The sequence below is a fragment of the Grammomys surdaster genome, unplaced genomic scaffold (assembly GCF_004785775.1).
Source record: "Grammomys surdaster isolate TR1022 unplaced genomic scaffold, NIH_TR_1.0 131, whole genome shotgun sequence".
Taxonomy (NCBI): domain Eukaryota; kingdom Metazoa; phylum Chordata; class Mammalia; order Rodentia; family Muridae; genus Grammomys; species Grammomys surdaster.
In genome coordinates, this window is record NW_021604589.1 from 8449896 (window position 1) to 8455418 (window position 5523).

Genomic DNA, 5523 nt, shown 5'->3' on the forward strand with positions numbered 1-5523 from the left:
ATTGAACTTGGCTACAGCTGAATTGTGTAAAATATGTGTTTAATTCTGTGTACCAATTTTACAATGAGCATATATGGTCATTTCATCAGAATAAAACCGTCTAATGAACAACTTCTGTCAAAATGAATTCATCATAGTCATATATGAATTTGTCCTGCCAGCCAATGGCCAATCCTTCATGAATGAAAGAATGTTTTATGAATGTAGACCTCTGGCTATTTTTTGGACTTAACTACTGTTGTGGTTATGCTGCCATCTTGTGGATTCATTTAAAAATAATTTTATAGGGGCCTTAAAAGAAGTACCTTTTTTTTTTAACTGATTTTTGTTATTTTTATGTATATACATAATAAATAAATTTATGTATTAAAAATTCAATAATACATAATATGATATATAAATATAACATACTTAAATATTCATGTGTTTTATTTATGTATATAAATACGTAATACATAAATGTAACCTTTTAAATACATAATATAGCTTTCTCAGTATGTATAATGATATTTATGTTCATTTTCTTTTGTTATGGTTTGCAGTAATGGTCTCTGGCTGCTTTAAAGAGATGATTCTTTGATAATGTATGACGAATATATTTATTTATCTGTTGGTAAAAGGACAACTGTTTATAAGTTTTTGTTATGGATTATGCAGGTTTAGTAAATTAGTGCTTGTAGATTCTCCCCTATGATCTATGATATATCTTCACCAACACTGCAGAATTAGTTAAGTTATGAAAGAAGACATTATTAACATAAAGTAACTGAAATTATCATTATTTTGGTACTTCCTATGATTTCTTCATGTGGACCAGTGTGAGAACACATAAATGCACACATGGTTTCTATGTAATTATGAAGATATTATCAATTGCTTTTATTACTAAAATTTACAAAATTATCTACAAATGTATCAAGCACAGTAACATAAGACTTGAAGTTCTGAGCTAGGCAAGGTGATGCACACCTTTGATCACAGCACTCAAGAGGTAGAGTCAGGTGGATCTCTGAATTGAGGCCAGTATGAGCTATAGAATGAGTTCTAGGACAGCCAGAGCTATACAGAAAAACTGTGTCTTGGAAAAACAAAAACAAAACAACAACAAAAAGAAAATGCAACTCTGAATCTGTGAGAGTAAAAAGTAAAAAAACTCTTCAAGATCTAGACATAGAGAAGCGTTTTCTGAATAGAAATTTAGTTGCTCAGGAAGTAATACCCACATTCAACAAAGAAGACCACATGAAATTAAGGATTTTCAGGACCATAAAGGAGACAGTTAATTGAATGAAGACACGCCTATGCAATTGGCAAAAATTGCCAGCAAAAATCTGACAGAGTATGAATATTCAGACTGTACAAGGAATTCATGAAACTAGAAATCAAGAAAACAGCTCAATCAAAAATGAGTTAAGGAACTGAACAGAGAATTGATCTGACTCACAATGGAATTCTATGCAGCCATAAAGAAAATGAAATGATAAAATGTACAGGAAAGTGGATGGACCTGGAAATATATTAAATGAGGTGACTCAGGCTCAGAAAGTTAAATACTGCATGTTATCTCTTGTATATGCTTATTCTTTTCTAGTTTTATGTATGTCCATGTATGTGAGAGTGACTCTGTGTATGGAATGACATAAAATCCTGTTCTTTGCACAATTTTTGGAAAATTAGGTGTAATGTTCTAAATCAGTACATGCGTACTACATGAAATTTAGATAAATAATGAAAGTAGAACAAGAGATTAGTTGTTCTCCCCAAGAGTGGTAGCTCAATGTCTGTTATCCTAGCATGTTTAGTCTATAGCAAGAGGGTTATGAATTTGAGGCCAGACTTGGCTACACAGAATTACATTATCTTTGGGAAAAAAAGAAGGAAAGTGAAGGAAAGAAAGAAAGAAAGAAAGAAAGAAAGAAAGAAAGAAAGAAAGGAAGGAAGGAAGAAAGAAAGAAAGGATGGAAGGAAAGAAAAAAGCATCACATAATTTCATTGATCCATACCATTAATTCAATAAAATCACATACTTTTTGAAGGGAATGTTTAGACCAGGGCTCAGCAGTTCTCTCAGAAGAGTTTTTCTGCTATTGGGATGTAAACCTTTGACTTTCTTCTGATATGTGATTCTTGCTTTGTATTTAAAACCTATACTTAAGCTTCCTTATTATTGAAAACATTTAGTTTATTTCATGATGACTAACATGGGCTCTCAAATTCACTGGATCTTGAATTAATTAAAATGTAAATTATTGGGCATTCCTTTACTGTGAAAGTCTTCCTTCCTTCCTTCCTTCCTTCCTTCCTTCCTTCCTTCCTTCCTTCCTCCCTCCCTCCCTCCCTCCCTCTTTTCTTCTTTCCTTCCTTCCTTTCAGATTCCGAATCTGTATTGTTCAGGATCTCACAGAGCCTCTAAGGAGACATCTGTACCAGGCTACTGTCAGCAAACACTTCTTGGCATCCGCAATAATGTCTGGGTTTGGTGTCTGCATGTGGGATTGATCCCCATGTGGGACAGTCTCTGGGTGGCCTTTCTGTCAGTCTCCGCTCCACTCTGTCCCTGCATTTCCTTCAGAGAAGAGCAATTCTTCGTTAAAATTATGGAGATGTGTGGGTGGCCCCATCCCTCAACCAGGGTTCTTCCTTGCCTTTGTGGGGTATTTCAGCTAATCCCATCCCCGTGGGCTTCTGGGAACTTCTTGCTTTCCTGGCATCTTTGATTTTCTGGTTGCTACCCCCAGTTCCCCATCCCCTATTGCTACATACATCTGTTCAATTTCCTGACCCTCTGTACATCTCCTCCATGTCCTCCCAAACCTAACTGTTCCCATTCCTAACTCTTCTTTATTTCGTCCCACTTTTCTGTTCCTCCAAAGTCCCTGCTACCCTCTATTTCCCTTGATTATTTTGTTCCCTCTTCTACGTAGGACTGAAGCATCCACCTTTTGGTCTTCCTTTCTCTTGAGCTTCATATGGTTCATGAGTTGTATTATTGGGTATTCCACTCTCTTTGCCTAATATCTACTTATCAGTAAGTACATACCATGTGTGTTCTTTTGTTACTGAGTTACCTCACTCAGGATACTTTCTAGAACCATCTATTTTACAGCAATTTACATGTAGTAGTTGTTTTTAATAGCTTAGTAATGCTCCATTGTGTAAATGTGCCACCTTTTCTGTATGCATTTCTCTGTTGAGGGACATCTGGGTTGTTTCCACTTTCTCGGCTATTACAAATATGGCTACTATGAACATAGTAGAGCATGTGTCCTTATTATGTGTTGGAGCATTCTCTGGATATATGCCCAGGAGTGGTATATCTGGGTCCTCAGACTGATTTTCATAGTGGTTGTACCAGCTTGCAATCCCACCAGCAATGGAGGAATGTTCTTCTTTCTCCACATCGTCGCCAGCATCTGCTGTGACCTGAGTTTTTGATCTCAGCCATTTTGACTGAGGTGAGTTGGAATCTCAGCGTTGTTTTGATTTACATTTCCCTGATGATTAGTGATGTTGAACATTTCTTTAGGTGCTTCTCGGCCATTTGAGTTTCCTCAGTTGAAAATATTCTGTTTAGCTCTGTTCCCCATTTTATATTAGGGTTACTTGGTTCTCTGGAGTCTAACTTCCTAAGTTCTTTGTATATATTGGATATTAGTTCTCTATCAGATGTAGGACTGGTAAATATCTTTTCCCAATCTGTTGGTTTCCATTTTGTCCTATTTAAAGTGTTTTTTTTTTATTTTATTTTTATTTTTTTTATTATTATTTAAGACCTTTATTAACAGGTGCTTGCAGTTTGTTGACTTTTTTTTTTTGAAAAAAATCAAGTTGTAAACTTTATTACAAATTAAAAATGAAGTTCTTAAAAATCTCAACTTGACCAGATATGAAACAATTTAAAAACCATTAAAGGTGTATTGAGAAAAACCAGGCCTTTTTTTTTTTCTTAAAAAACACGTTTGTCATTACCAAAAAGAGACATCTTTAGGTAAAAATAATAAAAATCCCATGCTGCATAGATAATGCAGACAGTTCTAATGTTATCTGGTCAACGGGCAAAAAGCAAGCACTTAAGGTCTTCAGCTCCAATCTTTGTTCACTTCTTATTGCTGGAATTTCATATTCATTTCTTCTTGTTGGATGACCAAACCGGATGATGGTAGAGATGGTAAGCCGGCATTTACTCAGCCCCGCCCTGCTCAGCCTCGGGAGCGGACGAATTCTCAGCTGGTGGATCGGCTGCTTTTGTCTCTTTGCCATCTTGTGGTTTAGGGTTCTCTGGGCATCTGCGTCGGTAATTGAAGTTGCGGCGATACCTACGTTGAGGTGGCTGCTGACCTTGGGTCTCATCTCCTTGATTTTCTTTGTCCTCTTCATTGCCATCCTCTCTAGGCTGTCTTTGGCGAGGAGGGCCCCTGCGGAATCGTGGTCTGTAACCCCGATACATATTCTGTCTCACTGGTCTACCTTGCTCTCCTGCACCCTGGTTGTCAGCACCCTCCATCACTTCTCCTTGCACAGGGGGGTTGGAATACTGTGGTCGACGCGCATAGGGTCTCCGCATGTAGTAAGGTGGGAACCTTCGCCTGCGATAGGTTGGCCGACGTTGTTGGGCCTGGCCTTCAGGAGCGCTTTCCGATCCCTCGTTCTTTTCACCACTCTCACTATTCTGGTAATTTTGCTGGTAATTGCGTGGAGGACCCCTACGACGTGGATAGCGTCTATAATGGTTACGGTCTGCTGCGTATTTACTGCCTTGAACTGGAACTCCACCAGGGCCTGTAACATTTGCTGCCTCCGCACCCTTTTCTCCTTCAACAACATCAAACTCCACAGTCTCTCCATCTCCTACACTGCGAAGGTACTTCCTGGGGTTATTCTTCTTTATGGCAGTCTGGTGTACAAATACATCTTCCTTGGTGTCATTCCTGTTGATGAAACCGTATCCGTTCCTTACATTGAACCATTTTACTGTTCCCAAAACCTTCGTTGCGATGACCTTCTTGTCCCCGCCGGCGGGCGCCGCCGATGTGAGGCCGCCCGGGCCGCCACTACCCGCGCCGCTGCCCGTGGAGCCGGGCTTGGTGTCGGCGGCGCTGAGGGCGGCGGCGGGGGCGGCGGGGGCGGCGGGCGGCTGCTGGGTCTCGGCCTCGCTGCTCATGGTTGCGGTGATGGTGACTGGGGCCGGCGGCGACGGCTGCGGCTCCTCCCGGGTGTGATGGTGACTAGGCCGGCGGCGGCGGTGGGGCTCTCAGGGCTCTCTGGGGTCCGCTCTCCGCTCCCGCTACCGATCGAACTCGTGTTTTTTTGCCTTATAGAATCTTTTCAATTTTATGAGGTCCCATTGTTGATTCATGATCTTAGAGCATAAGTCATTGGTGTTCTGTTCAGGAAAATTTCCCCTGTGTCCATGTGTTCAAAGCTTTCCCCCACTTTATCTCCTATTAGATTCAGTGTATCTTGTTTTATGTGAAGGTCCTTGATACACTTGAACTTCAGCTTTGTATAGGGAGATAAGAATAG

General features: G+C 40.0%; 1 pseudogene across 1 annotated transcript; it reads right to left on the reverse strand.

Moving 5' to 3' along the window:
- Positions 1 to 3934: 3934 nt before the first annotated feature.
- Positions 3935 to 5296, reverse strand: LOC114616695 (annotated as a pseudogene). Its single transcript, XR_003710675.1, has one exon. The product of XR_003710675.1 is annotated as a nuclease-sensitive element-binding protein 1 pseudogene (transcript).
- Positions 5297 to 5523: the final 227 nt, after the last annotated feature.